The sequence below is a fragment of the Sus scrofa genome, chromosome 3 (genome assembly GCF_000003025.6).
Source record: "Sus scrofa isolate TJ Tabasco breed Duroc chromosome 3, Sscrofa11.1, whole genome shotgun sequence".
NCBI classification, from domain to species: Eukaryota; Metazoa; Chordata; class Mammalia; order Artiodactyla; family Suidae; genus Sus; species Sus scrofa.
Window position 1 is genome coordinate 33,262,091 of NC_010445.4, and position 17,098 is coordinate 33,279,188.

Below are 17,098 nucleotides of genomic sequence, written 5' to 3' on the forward strand. Positions count from 1 at the left end.
CATAGACATGGCTTGGATCCATGTTGCTGTGGCTGTGGTGTAGACCAGCAGCTGTAGCTCCGATTGGACCCCTAGTCTGGAAACTTACATATGCCGCAGGTGTGGTCCTAGAAAGCAAAAAAAAAAAAAAAAAAAAAAAAAAGGTCTGAGCCTTCATTCGCATCAAAAGAATCAGAGTCAATGGGAGAAAGAGACGGTTGGCCACTGGGCATTTTAAAAGCCCATTGTGGGATTTTTTGTTTTTAATTGGGGCGGAATTCACATAGCAGATGACCCACTTTAAGCATATAGTTCATGGCATCTGGGGTGTTCACCAGGTGGTACAACCATCCTGTCGCTCTAGTTCCAGAATCTTTCCACCATGCCCTCCCACCCATGCCCAGTCAGTCCCCACTCCTTCCTTCCTCCGCCCCTGGAAACCAGCCATCTGCTTTCTGTCTCTATGGATTTGCCTGTTCTGAAGGTTTTATCTAAGTGGAATCACACAGGATATGACCTTTGGGGTCTGGCGTCTTTCACTTAGCATCATGTTTTCAAGGTTCACCCAGGTTGTGGCATATGTCAGAGCTTCATCCCCTTTATGGCTGAGCGGTGCAGTCATTACTGAGAATCACTGTGGCCTCTGGAAGGGGAGCAGAATGCGCCACCCCAGGGCCTGTCTCTTTGGCCGAGGGATTATTTTGGCCAGATGCATTTTCAGAGTTGGCAGATACAGGAACAGCTCTGAAAGCTGAGCGGACATTACCCTTTGGTAAGGCCATTTGCATTTATCAGGGAGATCTCCCATCACGAGGGCACCCCCGCCCCCAGTCAGGAAGAGAAGGGAGGCTCTGGGTGTGTCAGTGAAGAAGGCAGTGCCTTAAATCCACATCACAATCATACTCTTGGTTCCCACACTTTTCCTGGTCACCTCCCCAAACATCCTTTGTCTTTAGCTGGAGGTGGTATTTAAGGGGATGGCTTGGACCGGTTCAGGGATCTGCTCAGTTTTCCTGCGTCTCTTCCATGTGTACAGGAGATATACATGTTATTAAGCTTCTGTTTTTCTCCTTTTTTTAAATTTGATTTTTTAATGATTTTTATTTTTTTCCATTATAGTTAGTGTTCTTTCAGTTTTCTACTGTACAGCAAGGTGATCCAGTCACACATACACATAAACATTCCTTTTTCTCACATTATCATGCTCCATCATAAGTGACTAGATATAGTTCCCCGTGCTATACAGCAGACTCCTGTTATGTATTTTATTACAGGGAGGTCTCAGCCAAGAACTAAAAAGGGTGGAGAAATTATTTTTTCCTCCTCACAATACTGACCTCCACAATCACCACGTGAGGTTTGCAGGAGCTGTTTTGTATTTTCTTTTCTTTTTTTCTTACTTAATTAATTTTATTACATTTATAGCTGTACAATAATCATCACAACCAAATTTTATAGCATGTCCATCCCAAACCCTCAGTGCATCCCCCCACCCCTCAACCTGTCTCCTTTGGAAACCATAAGTTTTTCAAAATCTGTGAGTCAGTATCTGTTCTGCAAAGAAGTTCATTGTGTCCTTTTTTTAGATTCCACATGTTAGTGATAGCATTTGATGTTGGTGTCTCATTGTCTGACTTCACTTAGCATGATAATTTCTAGGTCCATCCATGTTGTTGCAAATGCTGTTACTTCGTTCCTTTTAATGGCTGAGTAATATTCCATTGTGTGTATGTCCCACATCTTCTTGATCCACTCCTCTGTCATGGAAATTTAGGTTGTTTCCATGTCTTGGCTATTGCAGTTAGTGCTGCAATGAACATTGGAGTACATGTGTCTTTTCGAGTCATGGTTTTCTTTGGGTAGATGCCCAGGAGTGGGATTGCTAGATCAAATGGTAGTTCTATTTTTAGTTTTCTGAGGAATCTCCATACTGTTTTCCACAGTGGTTGCACCAATTTACAATCCCACCAACAGTGTAATAGGGTTCCTTTTTCTCCAAACCCACTCCAGCACTTATTGTTTGTAGACTTTTTGATGATGGCCATTCCGGTCAGTATAAGGTGGTACCTCATAGTGGTTTAAATTTGCATTTCTCTAATAATGAGTGATGTTGACATCTTTTCATGCTTTTAGCCATCCATGTATCTTCTTTGGAGAATTGTCTTTTTTGATGGTGTTGTTTGTTTTTTTGATATTGAGCTGTAGGAGGTATTTATAAATTTTGGAGATTAATCCCTTGTCAGTCGATTCATTTGCAAGTATTATCTCCCATTCTGTGGGTTGTCTTTTTGTTTTCTTTAGGGTTTCCTTTGCTGTGCAGAAACTTTTAAGTTTAATTAAGTCCCACTTGTTTATTTTTGTTTTTACTGTCATTACTCTAAGAGGTGGATCTGAGAAGATGTTGCTGTCGTTTATGTCAGAGAGTGTTTGGCCTATGTTTTCCTCTAAGAGTTTTATAGTGTCTGGTCTTATATTGAGGTCTTCAATCCATTTTGAGTTTATTTTTGTGTATGGTGTTAGGGAGTGTTCTGATTTCATTCTTTTGCATGTGGCTATCCAGTTTTCCCAGCACCAGTTATTGAACCGGCTGTCTTTTCTCCATTGTACGTTCTTGCCTCCTTTGTCATAGATTAGTTGGCTGTAGGTGTGTGGGTTGAATTCTGGGCTTTCTATCCTGTGCCACTGATCTATATTTCTGTCTTTGTGCCAGTACCATATGGTTTTGATGATTGTTGCTTTCTTTGTAGTATAGTCTGAAGTCCGGGAGCCTGATTCCTCCAGCTCCATTTTTCTTTTTCAGGATGTCTTTGGCTATTCTGGGTCTTTTGTGCTTCCAAACAAACTTTAAAATATTTTTTTCGAGTTCTGTGAAAAATGTCCTTGGTAATTTGATAGGGATTGCATTGAATCTGTAGAAGGCCTTGAGTAGTATAGTCATTTTGATAATATTGACTCTTCCAATCCACGAGCATGGTATATCTTTCCATCTGTTTGTGTCATCTTTGATTTCTTTCATCAGTGGCTTCTAGTTTTCAGAGTACACATCTTTTGGCTCTTTAGGTAGGTTTACTCCTAGGTATTTTATTCTTTTGGATGCAGTGGTAAACAGGATTGCTTCCCTAATTTCTTTTTCTGATCTTTTATTGTTAGTGTATAGAAATACCATTGATGTCTGTGTATTAATTTTGTATCCTGCGACTTTGCTAAATTCATTGATGAGCTCTAACAGTTTTCTGGTAGAGTCTTTAGGATTTTCTAGGTAGAGTATCATGTCATCTGCAAACAGGGATAGTTTTACTTCTTCCTTCCCAATTTGGATTCCTTTTATTTCTTTTACTTCTCTGATTGCTGTGGATAGGACTTCCAAAACTATGTTGAATAGTAATGGCGAGAGCAGACATCCTTGTCTTGTTCCTGATCTCAGCGGGAATTTTTTTAGCTTTGCACCATTGAGAATGATGTTAGCTCTGGAATGGAGTTCCCTTTGTGGCAAAGTGGTTAACGAATCTGACTAGGAACCATGAGGTTGCGGGTTAGATCCCTGACCCTGCTCAGTGGGTTAAGGATCTGGCGTTGCCGTGAACTGTGATGTAGGTCGCAGATATGACTCAGATCCTGCGTAGCTCTGGCTCTGGTGTAGGCCGGTGGCTACAGCTCCAATTAGACCTCTAGCCTGGGAACCTCCATATGCCATGGGAGCAGCCCTAGAAAAGGCAAAAAGACAAAAAAAAAAAAAAAAGAGAATGATGTTAGCTCTGGGTTTGTCAAATATATGGCTTTTATGATGTTGAGGTAGGTTCCCTCTATGCCCACTTTCTGAAGGGTTTTTATCAGAAATGGGTGTTGGATTTTGTCAAAGGCTTTTTCCACATCTCTTGAGAGGATCATATGGTTTTTATTCTTCAGTTTGTTAATGTGGTGTATCACAATGATGGATTTGCAGATATTGAAGAATCGTTGCATCCCTGGGATAAATACCACTTGATCATGATGTACAATCCTTTTAATATATTGTTGGATTCAGTTTGCTAGTATTTTGTTGAGGATGTTTGCATTGATGTTCATCAGTGAAATTGGCCTGTAGTTTTCTTTTTTTGTGGAATCCTTGTCTGGTTTGGGTGTCAGGGTGATGGTGGCCTCATAGAATGAGTTTGGGAATGTCCCTTCCTCTGCAATTTTTTGAGATAATTTCAGAAGGACAGGTGTTAGCTCTTCTCTAAATGTTTGATAGACTTTGCCTGTGAAGCCATCTGGTCCTGGACTTTTTTTTGTTAGAAGTTTTTAAATCATAGTTTCAATTTCAGTACTTGTGATGGGTCCATTCATCTTTTCTGTTTCATCTTGGTTTAGTCTTGGAAGATTAAATTTTGTCCATTTCTTCTAGGTTTTCTGTTTCATCAGTGTATAGTTGCATGTAGTAATCTCGTATGATCCTTTGTATTTCTGTGACGTCCGTTGTTGCTTCTACTTTTCTAAAAATCTATCCATTTCTTCTAGGTTTTCTGTTTTATTGGTGTATAGTTGCATGTAGTAGTCTCATATGATCCTTTGTATTTCTGTGATGTCCGTTGTTACTTCTCCTTTTTCATTTCTAATTTTATTGATTTGAATCCTCTCTTTTTTTTCTTGATAAGTCTGGCTAAGGGTTTATCAATTTTGTTGATCTTTTCAAAGAACCAGCTTTTCGTTTCATTTATCTTTTCTATGGTTTTTGTTGTTTCTATTTCATTGATTTCTCTTCTGATTTTTATGATTTCTTTCCTCCTACTAACTTTAGATCTTGTCTGTTCTTCTCTCTCTAGCTGCTTTGGATGTAAAATTAGCCTGTTTTTTTTTTTTTTTTTTTTTTGAGCTTTTTCTTGTTTCCTGAGGTGGGCTTGTAATGCTATAAACTTTCCTCTTAGAACTGCTTTCAGGGAGTTCCCATCGTGGCGCAGTGGTTAACGAATCCGACTAGGAACCATGAGGTTGAGGGTTCGGTCCCTGCCCTTGCTCAGTGGGTTAACGATCCAGCATTGCCGTGAGCTGTGGTGTAGGTTGCAGACGCGGCTCAGATCCTGCGTTGCTGTGGCTCTGGCGTAGGCTGGTGGCTACAGCTCCGATTCGACCCCTAGCCTGGGAACCTCCATATGCCGCGGGAGCGGCCCAAGAAATAGCAACAACAACAAAAAGACAAAAGACAAAAAAAAAAAAAAAAAAAAGAACTGCTTTCACTGCATCCCATAGGTTTTGGAGCATTGTATCTTTGTTGTCATTTGCTTCTAGGTATGTTTTAATTTCCTCTTTGATTTCTTCAGTGATCCATTGGTTATTCAGTAGTATGTTGTTTAGTCTCCATGTGTTTGTGTTTTTTGCAGTTTTTTTCTTGTTGTTGATTTCCAGTCATATAGCATTGCAGTCAGAAAAGACGCCTGGTATGATTTCAATTTTCCTAAAGTTACTGAGGCTTGATTTGTAGCCCAGGATGTGATCAATCTTAGAGAATGTTCCATGTGCACTTGAAAAGAATGTGTATTCTGTTGCTTTTGGACAGAATGTCCTATAAATATCTATGAAGTCCATCTGGTCTAATGCTTCATTCAGGACTGGTGTTTCCTTATTGATTTTCTGTCTGGATGATCTGTCCATTGCTGTAAGTGGGGTGTTAAAGTCCCCCACTATGATTGTGTTATTGTTGATTTCTCCTTTGAAGGTTGTTAGCAGTTGCCTTATATATTGTGGTGAACCTCTGTTGGGTGTGTAGATATTTAAAATTGTTTTATCTTCTTCTTGGATTAATCCTTTGATCATTATGTATTATCCTTTGATCATTATGTATTATCCTTCCTTGTCTCTTAAAATATTCTTCGTTTTAAGGTCTATTTTGTCTGATATGAGTATTGCTACTCCAGCTTTCTTTTGATTCTCGTCTGCATTGAATATTTTCTTCCATCCTCTCACTTTCAGTGTGTATGTGTCCCTAGAAGTGAAGTGGGTCTCTTGAAGACAGCATATATATGGATCTTGTTTTTGCATCCATTCAGCCAGTCTGTCTTTTGGTTGGGACGTTTAGTCCATTAACACTTAATTATTGATATGTATCAATATTGATATTGATGAACACAATTATTGATATGTATGTTCTTACTGCCATTTTATTGACTGTTTTGGATTTGATTTTGATGCTCTTTTTTCTTCCCTTCTCTTGTTCTCTTCCTCTTGTGGTCTGATGACTATCTTTAGTGTTGTATTTGCATTGATTTTTCTTATTTGTTTATATATCAATTATAGATTTTTGGTTTGAAGTTATTGTGAAGTTTTGATATGAGTCTATATATATATATGAGATTGTTTTAAGTTGTTGGCCTCTTAATTCCAAGTGCATCTCTAGTGTCTTGCATTTGTACCCTCCTCTTCTCAGGATTTCTGATTTTGGTAGCATAATCATACATGAATGATTTCATATCTTTACCATATATATATATATATACCTTTACTGGTGAGCCTTATTATTTGTGGTATTTTTGTTTCTGGCTGCGGCCTTTTCTTTTCTGCCTAGAGAAGTTCCTTTAGTATTTGTCATAAAGCTGGTTTAGGGTTGCTGAATTCTCTTAGCTTTTGCTTATCTGTGAAGCTTTTGATTTCTCCTTCAAATCTGAATGAGAGCCTTGCTGGGTAAAGTAATCTTGGTTGGAGGTTTTTTCCTTTCATCACATTAAATATATCATTCCACTCCCTTCTAGCCTGCAGAGTTTCTGCTGAAAAATCTTATCATGTTTCCCTTGTATGTTATTTTTTTCTTTTCCCTAGCGGCTTTCAAGATTTTCTCTGTCTTTAATTTTGGTCAGTTTGATTAATATAGATCTTGGGGTGTTCCTTCTTGGGTTTATTTTATATGGTACTCGTTGTGCTTCCTGGATTTGAGTGAGTGGTTCCTTTCCCATGTGAGGGAAGTTTTGGGCTATTATCTCTTCGAGTATTTTTTCTGTCCCGTTCTTTCTCTCTCTTCTCCTTCTGGCACCCCTATAATATGGGTGTTGGTGTGTTTAACGTTGTCCCAGAGTTGTCTGAGACTCTCTTCATTTGTTTTCAATCCTTTTTCTCTTTTCTGTTCTGCATGCGTAATTTGTCCTCCACCTCACTTATTTGTTCTTCTGCCTCCTGTATTCTGCTGTTGGTGGCTTCTAATGAATTTTTTGTTATTGTATTGTGCATCTCTTCTTGCTTAAGTTTTATATCTTGTATTTCGTTCCTCAGTGTTTCCTGTAAATTATCCATCTTTGCTTCCAGTTTATTTCTAACGTCTTGCATCATCTTCAGCATCAACAGTCTAAAGTCTTTTCCTGGAGGCTGAGAATCTCCTGATCACTTAGCTGTTTTTCTGGGATTTTTTCTTTCACCCTTATCTGAGTTATAGTTCTCTGTCTTCTCATTTCTATAGGTTTTTGGTATGGTGACCTTTATGCAGACAATAGAGCTATAGCCTCTCTTACTTCTGGTGTCTACCCCCTGTGGCTGAAGTCGGTATGGGGGCTTGCTGTAGGCTTTCTGATAGGAGGGGCTGGTGCCTGCCCACTGGTAGGTGGGGCTGATTCCTATCCCTCTGATGGGTGGGGCTTTGTCTCTGGGTGAGATTAGAGGCAACTGTGTGTGAGTGGGCGAGGGGAGGTGTCTTTAGGCAGCCTGTTTACTGATGGGTGGGGCCGTGATCCCACCTGGATTGTTGTTTGGCCTGGGGCTTCTCAGCACTGATGGGCAGGGCCAAATCTTCCCAAAATGGCCACCTCTGGAGAAAGGCACGCTGATGAATATTCCCAAGAGCTTTGTCGCCAAAGCCCTTCCCCCATAACAAGCCACATTCACCCCTGTGTTCCCAGGAGATCCACCAAGAACTGCTGTCAGGTCTGACCCAGAGTCTTTTGGAGCCTTTGCTTTGCCCTGGGACCCAGTGCACATGAAAGTCTGTGTGCATCTTTCAAGAATGGGGTCTCTATTTCCCCCAGTCCCATGGAGCTCCTGCATACAAGCCCCACTAGGCTTCCATACCATATGCTCTGGGGGCTCTTTCTCCCAGTGCCAGATCCCCAGGCGTGGGGATTTGACGTGGGGCTCAGAACTCTCACTCCTGTAGGTGAGTCTCTGTGATACAGTTACTTTGCAGTCTGTGGGACATCCCACCCAGGAGGTATGGGGTTGCTTATATTATGTAATTGGCCCTCCTACCTCTTGATATGGCTTCCTCTTTGTCTTGTGGAGTAGGATATCTTTTTGAAAATTTCCAGTCCATTTGCTTGAAGGTTGCTCAGCATTTGGTTGTAATTTTTCCAGAAGACTTTATATTATTTTCACAACTTCCTGTGAGTCAGTCCCACGGCAGAGCTTTTTTTGTTTTTTGTTTTGTTTGTTTGCCACACCTACGGCACATGGAAGTCCCTGAGCCAAGGGTTGAAACTATGTCTGGTTCTTAACCCTCTGATCCACAATGGGAACCCTGATTTTCCATCTTCTTAACAGATGTTTCAAAAAGTCCTTGCTATAGGAGGGTCTGGAGTCATGAAATTCATGGAGACTAAAGCAGCCAGCCTTTTAGAGAATTTATGGTTCCACTCCCTGATTTTAAAAATAGAATCTGGGCCCCGTTCATCCTTTGGTATTTGTTAGCATTTATTGGGCACCTGCCGTGTGGCAAGTCCTATGCCATCCATGTTGTTGACATTAACTTGTACAAACTTCAGAGCAACTCAAGAGGATGAATATGACTATCTGCAGCTTATAAAGAAGAAAATATAAATAAATGCTTGCCCAGCACCACACAACAATACATGACCACATTGGATGTAGCCCAGGTCACCCCAATTCCAAAGCCATGCTCTTTGCTCAGCAAGTCCTGATCCGAATCTTCATTCAGGCATCTGTTTACTTCTGAGCCTCAGCTTAAACACCTGGTGTTGGGATAGAGGCTGGTGAAGGGGTTGGGGAGGGGGGGCTGGCTTCATGTCATGAATTATAGAACGCTTGTCCTACCCACTGCTTTTGCTGTAAAAACTCTCCTGGTACAATTTACCGCGTTGACAACTTCATCTGGGACTTTTCAGTTGCAAATTTGCAAAAGAAAAAAAAATGTTTTGAAGACTCAAGCTAGCTTAGCCATGTCCCCACATGCCCCATCCTGGTGCTTTTCCATCTCTCCTTGTTTCTACTTTAGCCCTCTTGTTGTCGGCAGCCTGTATGCATGAAAGCCATGCTAAGGAGTACAATTTACTTTCCAGAAGGTAGAGGTCCATTCTCTAATGTTTCTTTTACCCTGGTCCTGGCAAGTTTACAGGCAATTGAGGGTAACTGGCTCATGTAGTCAGAGATGCGTGACAGCAAATCAGACCACTGGCACTGATTCAAAAAGATGTCACAGATGCCAAGCCCCAAATTGACCTTTGGGCACAGTGTCCCTTATCAAGCCAGTATTCTCTGGACCAGCCTTGGGCAAAGGAAGCTGGTAATTTAATTAGCATCCAAGCTCTCTGGAGTGAAAAGTGTGCATTTTTCATCATGGCTTCAAGGACACCATTTATCTGGCAGTGCTCCACCTCTCTTCGGAGGCAATGGTCAAAAAATCACTGGGAGCCCACCACATGAGGTCACAGGAAGGTCACTGAGTGGGCAGGTGCTGGTGCTCTGCCCCCTCAACCTCTGAGGCCAGCCTCCAGGGCACCACAGGTCATCTCCTTGGACCTCATCTCTCCACCCGTAAGATGGGATGAATCGCAAGTCCTGCTTTCACTCATTGTCAAGGGGGCTCTGAACCCTGTGTATTGTGTTCCTGACCCATAGTGGGCACCCAGCAGAGTAGCAGCTCCAGCTGAGCTTCCTCTTAGCTGAAAGAAATGTACTTTTTTTTTTTTTTTGTCTTTTTAGGGCCACCCCCATGGCACATGGAGGGTCCCAGGCTAGAGGTCAAATCAGAGCTATAGCCACTGGCCTACACCACAGCCACAGCAATGCCAGATCCAAGCCACATCTGCAGCCTACACCGCATCTCAGAGCCATGCTGGATCCTTAACCCCCTGAGCGAGGCCAGGGATCAAACCTGTGTCCTCATTAATACTAGTTGGATTCATTAACCGCTGACCCATGATGGGAACTCCCAAACACACATTCTTTTTCACTTAAAGCTGCTCTGATATTCACTATGGCCCTGCTCTAAGCACTTCACATGAGTGGAGAACATTTTCAATTCATTTAAAAATTCACCAGCCACTCTTTAGTATGAGCATATTATTATCTCCATTTTACACCCAATAACTCTGAGGCTGAGAGAGATCAGAGAGCCAACCTTGAACCCTTGCTCTCAAACAGAACACTCTAATGATGCCACTGCTTAAAACTGGAGGTATTGAGACCAGAAAAATCATACTAAGATCCAGTCTTCATTTGCTGCTTGAGATCAGTCAGGCGTCCTATATGTTCTATCTCCTTCATCCTGACTAAATCCTGTCATTACTACCATTTTACAGATGAGGAAACTGAGGCCCAGGGAAGCTAAGCAGCCTGACTCAGATTTTGCAGCTAGCAAGTGGGTTCCGATCCAGATCTGAGGGCAAAGCCTGTGTTCTCACTCTCTGCTACTTGGAGTCCTAGATGGGCTCAGCTCCCTTGGTACTCCCCTGGGCCACTGGAGGAGCTGCTGCCTGGGGAAGCCTGGCTAGAAAGACCTCCCAAGGGTCCCCAGTCAGGGTCAGTGGCCCAGTGCTGAGAGTCTGAGCAGCCCCAGAGAATGATGATGACGAAACATGCTCAGAGACCCTCGCAGTTAGAACCCATTCTCCAGATGGGTAAACTCTGAAAGAAGAGAGGCATTTGTGTTGAGTCCAGTAAAACCAGTGTTGCGTACCCCTTTCAGGCTACTTTCTCTGAAAAAGAAATGCTCTGCATTCTTTAATCATTATTCTTCAAAAACATCTAAAATATGGGAAAATACTATACAACATATAATAACATATTTTTATTAGAGTGGATTTACAGTGTTGTGTCAATTTCTGCTCTACAGAAAAGTGACCCAGTCTCAATTTGCTGTACAGCAGAAATTTATATATATATAAATATATATGAGGAATATATATATATAAAGGGAATACAGATTCTTATATTATTTTCCATCATGTTCTTTTATTACCTTCCATCATGTTCTGTCTTTCTTATAGTATCTTCCCTTTCTTATATTATCTTCCATCATGTTCTAGCCCAAGAGACTGGATAGAGTTCCCTGTGCTGTACAGCAGGACCTCATTGCTTAACCCTTCTAAATGGAATAGTTTGTATCTACTAACCCTAACCTCCCGTCCATCCCACTCCCTCCCCCCTCCCCCATGGCAGCCTCTGTTCTCCATGTCCATGAGTTTGTTTCTGTTCTGCAGATAGGTTCTTTTGTGCCATATTTTAGATTCCACATAGAAGTGATATCATATGGTATTTGTCTTTCTGTCTCTGACTTCCTTCACTTTGTATGAGAATCTCTAGTTGCATCCATGTCGCTGCAAATGACATTATTTCGTTCTTTTGTATGACCGTAGCATTTTTTATAATAGTAAAAAAAAAAAAATACATGAACCAAGTTCATGTCCAGCAATAAGGATTTTTAAAATAAATTCTGGTGGTATATGGAAATTACTCAAGTAATTCGATGGATGAATGGATAAAGGAAATGTGGTGTATAGACAATGGAATCCTGTTTTAGTCTTTTAAAAAGGACATACTGACATTGGAGGATCCATCACAGGGATGAAGCTGGAGGATGTTACACTAGATAAAATAAGCCAGACACAAAGGCACAAATACTGCACAATTCCATTCATATCTAAAATAGTCGCACTCGCAGAAGCAGAGACTGCAGAGACCGCAGTCGTGGTCTCCGGGGGCTGAAGCATGGGGGGGTGCGGTCAGTGAGTGTAAGGTTTTGGAACAGTTTTGTTAGATGCTGTGGTTAACAAATTGTGTTATGCACTTAAAATTTTGTGAGGAGGGTGGATCTCACGTTAAGGGCTCTTACCACAAAATAAAAGAGAAAGGGACACAAGGACCCTCTGGGAGGTGCTGGATGAGTCTTGTTACCTTGATTGTAGAGACGGCATCACAGGTGTTTATGTCCATCCAGACGCGTCGAATTGTACACATTTAATGTGTGCAGTTCTCCATGTGTCAATTATACCTCAATAAAGCTGGTTTTAAAATTGGGAGTTCCCGTCATGGCGCAGCGGAAATGAATATGACTAGCATCCATGAGGACACAGGTTCGACCTCTGGCCTTGCTCAGTGGGTTAAGGATCTGGTGTTGCTGTGGCTGTGGTGTAGGCCACTGGCTACGGCTCTGATTCGACCCCTAGCCTGGGAACCTCCATATGCCATGGGTAAGGCCCTCCCCCACCAAAAAAAAAAAAAAAAATTCAAAAAAAAAATACAGCTGGTTTTTAAATTGTAGTGCATCCACACAGTAGAATATTGCACAACTGTTCTATGTTTGCGAAAAGTTTATCATGATGTGGGAAATGCATGTGAGATAATGTTAGGTTAAAAAAAAAAAATCAGGGGTTCCTGTTGTGGGTTCAGTGAGTTAAGAACTCAACATATTGATGTGGGTTTGATCAATATGGCCTCCCTCAGTGGGTTAAGGATCTGGCATTGCCATGAGCTGTGGTGTAGGTCGCAGACGAGGCTCAGATCCTGCATTGCTGTGGTTGCGGTGTGATCCTGCTGAGGCTGTGATCCTGCATTGCTAGCAGCTGTAGCTCCGATTGGCCCCCTAGCCTGGGACCTTCCATGTGCCACAGGTATGGCTCTAAAAAGCCAAACAAAAAAAAAAAAAAAAAAAATCATAACTCCAAACTAATAGAGGGTATAGTCATTGCCATGGGAAGGGGGGTCAGTTGATTGTTCTGCTTCCTAATTCTGTCCCATATTGTTTGGCGTCTTTTACCCCCCTTATGTGTCTGGACCTTGCTGACCAGTCTTCACCTCTGCTGCCAATAGATAGCCCAGGTCACCTTCACCTTTCACTTGGAGAAAGGGCAACAGTCTCCCGGCTGGTCCTCCAGATGTGAGGTTCGCCCCCTCAGTCACATCTCCCAATCCAGCCACGGTGATCTCTGTAAAACATGAACACAACCCTGGTATTCCACTGCTGAAGTCCGCACCTGGCTCCCTGTCGCCCTCAGGATAAAGTCTGAACTTGACGTGACACCCAACCTCCCTCTGATTGCATGTTTCAGCATTTCCCGTCTCTCACTTCGCATGCCAGCCAGGCAGAAAGTTCTGCAGCCCCTCTGCCCTTCCAAGCTCCTTCTAGCCCCGGGACCCAGTCACATGCAGTTCCTTCTGCTAGGCGTTCCTTCCTTTGGCTAACTTTGTCCTTCTCATCAGCTTAGCTGTCACTCCCTCTTGACAGCTACCCTTGTCCCTGATATAGGGTCGCGCCCCTCCCCGTCCCTGGGGCTCCTGAGCTCCCCCACCCCACCCCTTCCTTTCACTGCACTGCTTTTATTTTGTTGTAATTATCTGTTCTCCTGGCTCTCCAGCTGGAATGCAACCTCCTCCAGGCCAGAGGCATCGAATTTTTTATATTCCAGCCGCAAACACCAATGCATTCAGTTGGCACTCAGTTTTGCTGAATTGATGCCTCAGACAAGACACTTAGGAGGCTGCTTTGGGCATCTAAATTATCCAGTTATTTGAAGAGCAGGAAATTTTAAGGGGAAACTTAAATGATCCATATCTATTGTATTAAAGAACCTTTCCCCTGAATTGTAATTTTCTTTTCCTCTGCACTGTGAGGAGTTAGCCTCTCCAGACTCTGAAATGCAGACAAACCACCAGGCGGCAAAAAAACCTTTTAAAAAATACAGATGCCCAGGCACTACCCACAGGGATTCTAACTCAGCAGGTCGGGGATGAGACCCAAGAATCGGTATTCCTGGGAAGTCCTGTGGAGGACTTTGACCCACACACCCATCAAACTGAGGTACCAGTGAAATGTAGATAAGCTCAGCTTTGTGCTTGGCAGTTGGGAGCAGGCCTGTTCCCTCCTAATTCCTTTCTTCTGGGGCCCACACTTTTATTTTTAATTTGTATTTTTTTTTTTTTTTTTTTTTGGTTGTGCCTGCAGCCTGCAGAAGTTCCCAGGTTAGGGATTGAGCCTGCACCACAGCAGTGAGAACGCCAGACCCTCAACCCACCGAGTCACCAGGGAGCTCCACGGATCCCTCATTTTCTACCTCTTGAGTGATGGACGTGTGAACTAGCCCCCAGAACGGCAGCCCCGTCATTCCTGGAGCCGGCTCCGGAACCCAAATGCCTACAGAGCCCCTCCGACTGCAGAGCGGACGATCCTTCCTGCTTATTAACGATATTATAGAGGCAGCTGGCCGACCACGTTAGTATGACAGGTCTATTTTCACATGGAAAAGAAAATTATAGAGAGGCATAAACATTTGCTAACTAGAGAGATGTTATTATAGCCTGCAAATTGCATTCAGATGTTCAGTAATACTGGAGTTAATGGATTCCTGAGAGTTCTTCGGCAAGCAAGCCTATCTAAGAAAAAACCCTTTCTCTTCTGTTTTCATTGAAAGGGGGTTGCCCAGCCTTCGATCCGGCAAGTGGGGAATCCTGAGTCTGCAGGGGTCTGGGGGCTGCAGGGGGACACACTGCCTCCAGCTTCCTTAAGTGTGGGACAGTCGGGGAAGCCCCAGCTGCTCCCACCCCCAGCATCTTTGCAGGGGAATTAAAGAACAGAAAAGAAATACTGAGCCAGGCCCTGTGCTGAGCCTATTACAGTCATGTCTCCTTTCATCCTCCTCACAGCTCCGTGAAGCAGTATATAGTCTCCTTTTTACAGATAAAGAAACCAAGGCACAGGACGTTCAGTGGTCTGGCCTAACCTCTAACAGCTGATGAAGTGCAAGAAGCGAGACGGGAACTCAAACCATCCAACCTCAGAATCCCAGGCTCTCAACCAGCCCGTTCAAGATGCCAAGCTTCAGGAGCCCTGCGGGGCAGCTCTTGCAGTACCCATTTTACAGACGCGTCTCCAGAGGCTCAAAAAGTCATTTGTCCAAGAGGCGGAGCCAGGATGTGAACCCGACTGGCATGACTTACCCCACTGTCCATCGGCAGATTCTGTCTGAACTCCAGCTTGGTGCCAGGCTCTGAGACACACAGTTGGGGACACAGCAGACATGCCCCAGCTCCAGGATTTTTATACTCGGCGCTGCTCTGCGATCCGCCGGCATGGGGAAGCCAGAAAAAACTGTGTCAAGGACATTGCAATTTGCCATCACACTGCCCTCCCTCCCCTCACTCTGCTTATTTTGACCCACATCTGTCGGTCACCAGGACAGCCCATCCTGAGGTTCATCTAGAATCTTACCCAACTAGTCCTCCCCACTTCACCCTGAGGGCCGCTTTCCAGGACGTGAATCCATAAAATCCAATGATGGTCAGCTATCCTGCCCCCATTGGGAAAGCCAGTGACTTTGAGCACCAGAAGATTCTAGAACATTCTGTTCAGTCTTTGCATTTGCAGATGGAGACACTGAGAGCGAAGTGATGCATCGAGAAGCCAAAGAACACCAGGGATGAGCAGCAACTACCAGAAGCTGGGAGAGAGGTGTGGAACAAGGAGATTCGGGAGACCCCTTGTCTCCAGAACCGTGAGAGAATAAATTTCTAGTGTTTTAAGCACCAAATTAGTGGATATTTATTACAGCAGCCTTAGGAAACGGATATGCCTGCCTTGCCCCCAAAGGTCCTTAAAGGCTTCACTTAACACAAGATAAGTTTAAGGAAAAAGAGAAGAAGAGAAGAGAAGTAGAAAACAGCCATCTACCCAGACAAAAATGGAAACTGCACAAGAAACAGATGGCATATTTCGGTTTGGAGCTTCCTAGTAGCCAATGCAAAGAGAACCCAACATTATACATGATCCACAGTATCTTTAAGACAAACATAGTCACACAGAATGAGCACTGGGACCGGAGTGGGCTAAAGTATTCCTTAAGAAGAGAAAGAGTCTACTGCAATTTCTCCAATAACATTCCTTTTTTTTCCCCTCGGCTGTACCTGAGTTGCTGTGGCTGTGGTGAAGGCCAGCAGCTGCAGCTCAGATTCGACCCCTAGCTTGGGAACTTCTGTATGCCACACGTGCAGCCCTAAAAAGCAAAAAGTAAAAATAAAAATAAATTAAAAAATAAAAATAGGGAGTTCCCATTGTGGTGCAGCAGAAACGAATCTTACTAGTATCCTTGAAGATGCAGGTTCAATCCCTGGCATCACTCAGTGGCTTAAGGATCCAGCATTGCCATGAGCTGTGGTGTAGGTCACAGATGCTGCTAAGATCTGACATTGATGTGGTTGTGGGTGCTGCCCTGAAAAGCAAAACTGTATTTATTTATAAATAAAAATAAAAAAGAATCTGAAAAAATATATACAGCAAAATGATTTGGTTTTATACATATATACATATATATATAACTGTATCACTTTGCTTCATACTTGAAATGTAAATCAACTACACTTTAATGAATTAATTATTTTTAAAAAAAGAAGCTATGCTTGAGCGTCAGAAAGCAGCAGGGAATAACCTCTGCCCCTGACTGCAGAGGTGGCTGGCTGATATCTGGGATGAGCTACCCTCGATCCATCCTACCCCACCCTCCATCTGCACCAAGGGGTGGAGGTGAACTTGTCCTCCCACAGATGAAATTTCCACGAGGGAGGCTGGCCACCCCGTCGTTCACTCAGTGGTCTTCCACTCATACTTCTCATCTGCCTGATCGATAAAGAAAAGCACAGAGTTCCTATTGTGGCTCAGCAGAAACAAATCTGACTAGTTTCCATGAGGACACAGGTTCAATCCCTGGCCTCGCTCAGTGGTGTCATGAGCTGTGGTGTAGGTCGAAGACACGGCTCGGATCTGGCATTGTTGTGGCTGTGGTGTAGCCTGGAGGCTACAGCTCCGATTAGACCCCTAGCCTGGGAACCTCCTATGCTGCAGGTACAGCCCTAAAAAGACAAAGAAAAAAAAAATCACAAATGGAAATTACTAGTTTGTGGCAAGTCAGAAGACCCAACCAGCCTCAGCGATGTGGAGTCC

The 17,098-nt window shown here is 43.2% G+C and overlaps 1 long non-coding RNA gene across 2 annotated transcripts in view; it reads right to left on the reverse strand.

Annotated features, from left to right (window-relative positions):
• The window catches only part of LOC102160708, a 220,514-nt gene continuing 219,641 nt past the window's right edge, over positions 16,226–17,098 (reverse strand). For both annotated transcript variants that reach the window (XR_002342430.1, XR_002342431.1), the window contains one exon: positions 16,226–16,370. This is a non-coding gene — a long non-coding RNA (uncharacterized LOC102160708). The remainder of the gene's footprint in view (positions 16,371–17,098) is intronic.